The sequence below is a fragment of the Anopheles nili genome, chromosome 2, assembly GCF_943737925.1.
Source record: "Anopheles nili chromosome 2, idAnoNiliSN_F5_01, whole genome shotgun sequence".
Taxonomy (NCBI): domain Eukaryota; kingdom Metazoa; phylum Arthropoda; class Insecta; order Diptera; family Culicidae; genus Anopheles; species Anopheles nili.
Window position 1 is genome coordinate 37,607,400 of NC_071291.1, and position 8,833 is coordinate 37,616,232.

The following is an 8,833-nucleotide window of genomic DNA, read 5'->3' on the forward strand; positions in this document are numbered from 1 at the left end:
TCGGGTTGCAACATACGGCCACCATGATTACGGTGATGCACTCGCCCTGTACGGGAAGTCTACACCGGGCATGTTACCGCACTGGGCGCACTCTGTTATCACGCTTATTACGCCGTCTGGGTATGTATGGGTGACTGTCTGTCTGTGTGTGTGTGTTGGGGAGGTAGGTGGGGTGGGCGATTTATGGGTGTGTTCTGGTGCGGAATGTGACGTGTCGAAACATCGATTCCACGCGAGCATCGCTTGTTGCATGTTGCCCTTTTTTGTCCCATTCGCGAGCGCCCTTTTCGCGTGGCTTCCGTTCAGGTTCAGGGAACTCCGGTTGTGAGGAGTGATTTTCGCACGCCCGTCACGGCACGGTACCGGACTGGCGGTTCGTTGCATACCAGCGGCTCCACGTATATGGAGCTGAACCGGATGAGGCTGGGCTGTGATGGTCGGGGCTAATCAGTTCATCGGTGCGATCTTCTTCGGTAGAAGCTTTCTCGCAGCATTCTCGAGATATGTCAAGGACCGGGCGATTTGGTGATTGACGATCGTTTGGCTTTGCGATGTAACTGATTTACACAAAAAGGCCGATGTATATGAATGCTAGTATCTAGTAACATAGTGCATTCCGCATGAAACGCAGCAAAGAATAGCAGAGGTACACGCTTTGTCATCTGGAAGAAATCAAGATGAGGGAAAACAAAACCCAACATAAAATCTTTTAAATAAATTTAGATTTAGTAATTAATAGTTACGAAGGCAACGTGTGTTTAAGCTCATAAACATACTGCTTGTAATTCAGTAAAAAAAATTACAGTCCACGATAGAACAATTTCTTCAAATTACACGAACATTGCACATGCAAACACAGAGGTTTCATCTTCTCGTTTACTTTAACACCATTTACAGACGTGATTTGATCGATAATTGTGCGTTTAATGGGGAAATAATCGTGTGAAGCACACCACCCGGTCGCGTACTTAAACTCACGTTAAATTGGTCGTTCAAATCAATCGCTCATAATTGTTCCCGCCACTTGGCGCACCGAACGATGTTGCCCTCTTACCAGCAACACGCGTTTATGCCCATTTTAATGCCATGTTTTCCTTCCACCGTGCATCAACGACCGTTTAAGTACTCGTCTTCTTTGGCTAGAGGATACAAAATAAAAAAACTACTACCCAACCGAACCTCACACGCACACCGTGCCGAAAGGAGCTTAGAAATATAGGGTAATTAATTAGCCCCAGTGTCGGCACAGGGCAGTAAAGAAACGCTATGTCCAGAAACCCACCCTTAGGAGTAGTTTAAGCGAGCAGTTGATTACCCCGGTTGCTCCGGTTGCTCCGGTTGCTGACATCTTCATCGGGTGGAAAATGATGATCGCTTCAGCGGGAATTGCCGGATCGCATCCCTCGTTCTTGCCCACGGACGCCCGATCCACCTTTATGGAGGGGTTTCAGCCCTTGGGGCTCGGAAGCAGCAGTTGCTTCAATTTGTGAGGCCTGCCAGGGAGACTGAGCGGCTTGCTGCAGCGCAAAGCTCGTGCGGTCGTGTCAAGTGTTAAGCTGGCTCTTACCAGCGAGCATACCAGTGATGGAATCGTTCGAGGAATCTCACCTGAGAGCACATCTAATCCGATTTAGCTGAGGGCTTAGTGGAGCGTGCGCAGAAGAGCAGGAAGGTTGCAGTAAAACCATAAACCTTGCCACCCGATCGTAGATCGATCGATGACGGCTTAGCATTGAAATGGATCGTGACGAAATGATCCCAAACGGGGCTTCTTTGGGGTGTGCTTGAATCCAGAATTGAATTTTTGGATGACAATGTGAATCAAATGCTACCGAGCATTGATGACGATCATGAAGCTCGCCTAATTGATTGCAACGGCTTGTTCGATTACCTCGTGGATTGTACATAGAAAGGGACCGATCGATGCGTAGTGCAATCATTCCGGAATAGAATCTCTTTAGGTGTTGGTTCTGCTCGTCCCATCCGTATCCTATCTATGTGTAACTTTTGAACAGCGCTTCGAGAAAAAAAAACAACAACAAACAAACACAGCCACGAAAATGACGGGAAAAGCACTCAAATGCATGTGGCGTTAGAGCCGAACGATGAGCGTAAGTGTTAATTACCATTCCATGTAATGTTGTTCACACAATGCAGTGTGTGCTTTTATGCTGCTCTTACGGTTGCTGCACGCAGCACGAGCACGCATCGAGAAGATGGCAGGGATGAGCAACCTATTTGATGCTGCAGAAAAATCAAACTCCGGCCATGTGAGCTCTCTTTTTTTCAACCCACAACATGTGAAACGGTTTAATAGAAGGCTAACGAAGTCCATTCGTTTTGGATACTGCAGTTCTTTGTTGTTCATCCCTGCTGCAGCTATTTGTTTGCTTGTTCACGCTCTTCGTCTGCGTTCCTAATGCGATTCAGCCTCCGCTGGCATGATGTAACCTTTGTGATTCGAGTTTCACATTCCGGAACTAATCTTCTGTAAGTGACACGATGTGGTGGTTGATTCACAATACTAAAACAGCCAAAGGGGGAAATGTTTGAATGCAGAAAAACTTTGTTCTCCACTTCTCTAAAATCATTTTATTCGCTTAGATAATATTTTCTCGCATGTATAATACAATATGCCTTGGGACTAGCTTTAGTTCTGTACATTCTCTCTCAAAAGTCTTTCGAGTAGATAAATAAACGAGCACAAAAACAAACACACATCCTCGAAAGCCTGAGCAATGCCCGAGCCATGCTTCGCTTGATATTTCTCACCAGTTGCGGTTCAACCGACGGTGATCTTCCGCTGCTCTAATCACTTGCAGCAAACTCTGGTGGCGCTTCATTCCAGCGGTTCTAAAACCCCTTGCTTACAGCTAATGAAAGCCACGCCTTAGGTGGAACGCCTTGGGTCTACTACCGCGGTAGCCATGGCTCGTATAATCACACCTATCGAGCGCTTTAATAGCTTTTTCTTCTCAAGCAAGCAGCCCTTAAATGCACGCAATGCATCTTAATCTCGGTGGCTGCATCGCTCGGCAACTCCAGGCCTTCTAAACCCCCTCGGAACCGAGCCTCAGATCACCACTCCGAGCCTCCCAGAGGTCATGCAGGGCTCCGTGCACGTGACCTGCTCCCGAGCTGGCTGCATCGTCCCTCCCGTTGCAAATGCATCATCATCGCCGTCGCCGACGTCGTCAACGGCATCAACTCCGTCGCCCTTCGAGTTCAAGTCGCTGAGCTAACCGTCTGCGCTTTTCGACCGCCTGCACGCGCGCCCTTGTATGCTTGTGTATGTGCGCGACTTGATGGTTGACCACGGGTGAGAAGGGCCTGGCGAGACCTGGGGTGGCTCCAGGTACACGTGGATGACCGGATCTCGAGACCCACAGCTAGACCCCCCCGGCGCATCGGTGGATCGATCGAACGGGGTTCATCGACCGCAGCCGCCATCGGCCAAAGCCAGTTATCGTGGCGTGCGAGCGCTCGAAACCCTCGAGGGCTTGTCCGCGAACAGCATCGGGATCGGGCTAGCCACCGACCGTGGGGATACCGGGCAAACCTAGGCTCTGGGAGGGCCTGTGCTGTGCATGGTGCTGTTCCAAGTGCATCCGCTAGGCGGTGGCGATGGTTTGGGCCACGTTCGATAATATCAGGTCGTTCGTTTTTTTTCGTCAATATCAACCGTTGGGGCAACCATTTGAGACCATTTTCGGATGGGTGTAGGAGGGTGGCTTTAACGAAGAGGTTTGGTGAAACTGCAGCGAATCGTTTACCACGGGAGCCTAGAGAAAGTGCATCCTTTAATCGGTTTTATGAAGGGCTTGTTTCACGGATTAATTAGCATTTTATTTGCTCACCTTCACAGCTTGTGTGATATTGCGATTGAAAGTCTAAGTTAATAGCTTTGAAATTTGGTGTTGCTTGAATACCTTAATATCTGCGATACTGATGTTCATGTTAAGCCTGCTAATGGTCACTATGGGATGATCAATTTGTGCAATGTATGTATAAACAACAGTTACTTATAACTTACCAATTTAAAAACCATGTTACGACGATTAATGAGCGCAAATAGTTCCTGAACAATCGTAGCATTCTAAGAACTCTGAAAATACGTAGCAGTCGTTAACAAAGTATGCAACATTGGCAAACCATTATTGTATCTGTGTAGCGGGTTTTTGCCTTACAATTTCACTTTCAATTCGCACATCTGCCTTACTAGAACGAAAGCAAAAGGTAGCAATATTTTTTTTATGTCCAACGCCATACCAAAATCTGGGCTCCGATTTCGAAACGAAAGTAAAACCTTCTCTAAAAAAATCCTATTTAAAATTTCGGAAGCATCTAAAAAACAGCCTGCGGCGACGCGTGCAATACCATGTGGCGGGTGCATTTTATGCAAGCTGACTGCATGTCCTTCCGTGGACTGGATGGGCTATAATTGCTTGCAAATAGCTCACACAGAACTGTTCGCTAACAATGGATCCCGGGCGGGTATCTGCAGGATGCCTTCGCATCCAGATGGAATTGAAAGGAAATCAAACCGCACGCGGCTGCCGGACGGTGGAAGGCTCGTGTAACAGCATCCAGCGCGTGCGCGAACAGCCTGTTCGTTCGCGTGCCATCCGTCGGAATCCACCTACATTTCGGGATGCTTTTGCGACATAAAAAAAGAGCCTTAAAAATACATTCTCTCCGCAATGGCAACCTAACGCCGCACCGAACGCGAAGGACGTGGACGGGAAGCAACTGCACGATAACCGTGACGCGGGATAGTCATAATAATGATTTCCGATGGGAGGGAGCAAAAACCACACGAAAGCGAGAACAGATTTCCGACGGATGAGTGACGGTGTTGGGCTCCGGTTCGGAAAAAAAGGACGACGCATGGGAAGCGACCGCTATATACCGACGGTTTGGTGATTTGCGGAAATTGCACCACATCAGCGCCGGTTGCATCAACCGTTCGTGTGGCTGCGTGCCCATTAAAACCACGTGTTTCGAAGCGCATGCTGACCGCGCTGATCGATCGATTAACTCTCGTAAGGGACGGCCCGGCAACCGAAACATGTGCGTAGAATTGCATTTGATTTTGTTCTGCTTTGTTTCTCGTACCTTCTTTCTACGACTTCCTGCTGTACTGCTTAAATGTGTTATTTGTTGTTTTTTTTTATTGTTGTGGCATTGCGGTGTGTGGGCTTCTTTTTTCATCTCACACCGATCGGCATCACCGATACACACCTAGCGGCAGCTTCCTTTCGCTTTTTTATACCGTTCCGGGTTCCTTTCGTCCTTCGGTTCGTGTTTGAAACGTTTTCGATTTCAATCTGCCGCTCCCGTTAGAATCCTGGACTGTGAGGAGAATTTGGAGACAAACGCACGTGGAAGACCACTTTTTGTACGCTTCCGCCATTACCTTCGACGTCAAACCGATGTACCGTTTTAGACCCAATGAGCTTGGGAATCGTACATAATAGCTTAACAGATTTTAAACGCAATTTTTAGAATGAATAAATTGCACCAGAACAGCCTGTAAGTAAGTATTATTTGAATAGTTAATGCTTTCCATGTAAAATTATCATTTACTTCAACCTCTACACGATAAACAAACCAACGTTTGACAGTCGAACGCGATTGAAGTCTTTTGTTGGTAAACAAAAAACAAGCGACGAACCCCAAATTTAACCGTGCATTAGTAAGCATATCGAACGGAACGACACCGAACAAAAGCCGCCCAAGCACGGACGAGTTTCTTATGTTTGGTTTTTAATTTCTTCACCCCTGCAGAGTGCAACCCTCGCACCCTCGCAGCAAACATCTTTGGAGGGCTGGGGATTTCTTTCCTTAGACATTTCTTTTCATGACCGCTCGTGAAATAAAGATTATTTCACCTCCGTGGTATAAAAAATATAAAACTCGCGCTTGGCACATGCCACCGCCAGATTGGAAAATTGCGGGTGCTGTTAAATCGGACGGTTTCGCTCTGCCCACACATTTTTTTAACTTTCCGCCGGCACGGGATCCTTCACCAAACGGGGCGGGCCCTTTTGTGTGTGGGTACCGTTTTTTTTTATTAATTTCGTCCTTTCGTTTTCTTACGTTTTTTTTTCTCCGCCGTTGATTTAGCGGGAGTTCCGGTGCATCCGGTGAATCGGATCGCTCACCGTCACCGCCAGAAGCTAGATGACTAACAGTTTTATTGCGATTTTGATTTCGGTTTCATTCAGGACCCTCGAGTCTCTTGATGGGCGCGGCTAAGGAAACAGTTGGCGTAGCACGAGGCTGGCAGCTTTACGGTGCAGATGAACCGTCAGCTTGTTGAATCAGCTTTTCTTTTGATTTCTCGGGAAGAGATTGTTTGAGATCGCGAGCCCAATTCAGCTGCTGACGCATGAGTGTGGTTTATTTGTCATTAATTTACGACCAAACAACCGATTGCTTTTGAATTCGAAAAGTGAATACAGTCCTATGGAAAACCGAATACCGAATTCATTTTGATAATCACATTAAAATAATCAACGGACAAGACATAGGTCATATTTCATAAAGGCCAACTCGAGTTGGTGCACATGCTGTGGCTATGCAAACTTGGCAGCAGAAAAACCAGCTCGTCGGCACGAACGTAACGGTTGATAACGCCGCACGTCAGTTGCTAGTTTCAGTATAATCGAGAATTAAAGGAATAGCCTTTCTCCAGGAATTACGAAATGATTAATTCCGGATCGCTACGGATCGCACCGTTTTCCGATCCGTTCCTAGAATCGAGGAGCCGACAGCCGCTGGAGAAGCTACTCCCGTTCGATCGGTGCAACGGTACATCGGTTCGATCCGGTGTTTCTATTTGCATTAGCTTTCATCATTCCGCGCCGCTGGATACCATCTGGATCCGTCGCATGTTGCACCCGGGCACAGTTTGCATCCCCGGACGCCGCGTGAACGTCGTTTCACTTTCGGCCGGACGGTTCGTGAATCGCTTCCGACGTGTCCGGAGCGGATGTTTCTGCGCTGTGCCGCTCAAACCAACCTGGCCGATGGACGCAAGCTTCTTTACAAAAGAGCGAAAAAAAAACACACACACACACACACCCCTAGCGAGGAAATTGAAGATGGCCAAAATGGGGATTGGAGAAGATGCGAAACAAAAAAAAAACATACGTAAATTGATCTAAAACGGACCTGACCTCGGCTCCGGCAAATGCATCCCGGAGGACGACGGAAAAGGTGCGAACCGAGGGCTGCCGAGAGGCTGCCTGCCTGACAACAGGAAGCCAAAGCTGACGACGCTCGATGATGAATACGGCGAATTAATAATTGACAGATTTCACCGAACCCTCGCTGCCCGCTGTCCATCCGGTCCGGGTGCCCAATAATGGAGCGCAGACACGATGGCCCAAAAAAAAGGGACCATATTGGTGTCCTTTCAGCGGCGCCTGCATAGCTCTATGATTATTAATAAACTGCCTAATCCGGGGGCAGGGCAGACGACGGCGATCGGCTGCTCGACCACCGGAAGCAAGATGGATGCACTCATGTGCAACCAATTGGGCGAAATGGCGAGTCGAGATCGAGACCGATCGAGTGCCAGCAGGCTCCAGAGCTGGTCCTTGGGCAGATGACGCGCGAAGCGATCGATTTGGTGGTTTTCGGAAGGTGAAAAGGTGTTAATAATGCGATTATCCGTCCAGCCTTCGGTCGGCGTGGAACACTGGACAATGGCCAGATCACCCGGTGGCCGTGATCGATAATCCGAAGGATGGTGCCACCAAAGGAAGAAAGGATTACGGTCGCCCGGTTACCTTTGCCCCGGGGACCTAACAGCCGAGGTGTGAAGTTATGCCATTGTTCGTCCGACCTGCTGTCAATGCTGACCCGCTGGCAACTCTCGAAGGTCTCGAGGACCTTTTTGCGGGTTTAAGCCCAGATTGTTTGTCCACCAAATGACACTGACCGTCGGTGGCACGCACGGGGATGCGTTTGCTGGTCAATGTCAAGTTGGCGTGTCCTCTTGGTCCAGGTGCATTGCTCTCTTCGGGGTTGCTTTTGATTTGAGGCTTAAATTTGAGCATAATGCGCTCCACATTTTCCGGGTTGCAACTTGCACCCAAGCTTGCACGCAACGCGTGGGTCCAGCCAGCAAATGCACATGCATTATGCGCATTTCCGCTGCGTGTGCACTCTCCAACCGGGCGTTGATGAATGAGCTTCCAGGCAGTAGTCACCCGATGGCGCCAAACGTTCGCTTGTGGTTTGTTACCGTGGCCGCGCTCTAACCACTGAAGCCCGGTGGCTGATTCGCGGAAGAGGAAAACCCTTGGCGGACCTTTTTTTTCTTTCTTTTTGACTTTGGTCACTTCCTAGGAAAAGTACCCGCATGCACTTCTGGCCGGACACCGAACGGGAAGTTACTGGCCAGATGGCCGGTGGCACGGGTGCAAATGGGGCGCACCGTGGAGTAAATGGCGGTTTCGCAATATCCGCTTTTATCGATTGCACCTGCGCGATCGTGTGATTCATGCGCCAGACTGGACACAAGCGAACGCTTGAATCATCGATCGGAAAAATCCCAAACTGCACTCGACTCGAAATTTAAAACCGCACTCTTGGTGAATGGGCGCGAGTGCGATTCGCGGGAAATCGTCGATTGCAAGTGCAATGGCCCTCGAGGCGCATTAACGTTGGTGCGTTTGTGTCATAACGTATATGTCTGTGTGTTGATGAATCGGAATCGCACGTGCGGTCGTTCCTCGTTGGCCACGACAAGCGCACTCTGCTCAATCGACGATGCTCAGCTCGTGGAATTGCAACGCGCGAGACGAGAATTTCTGCTGACACA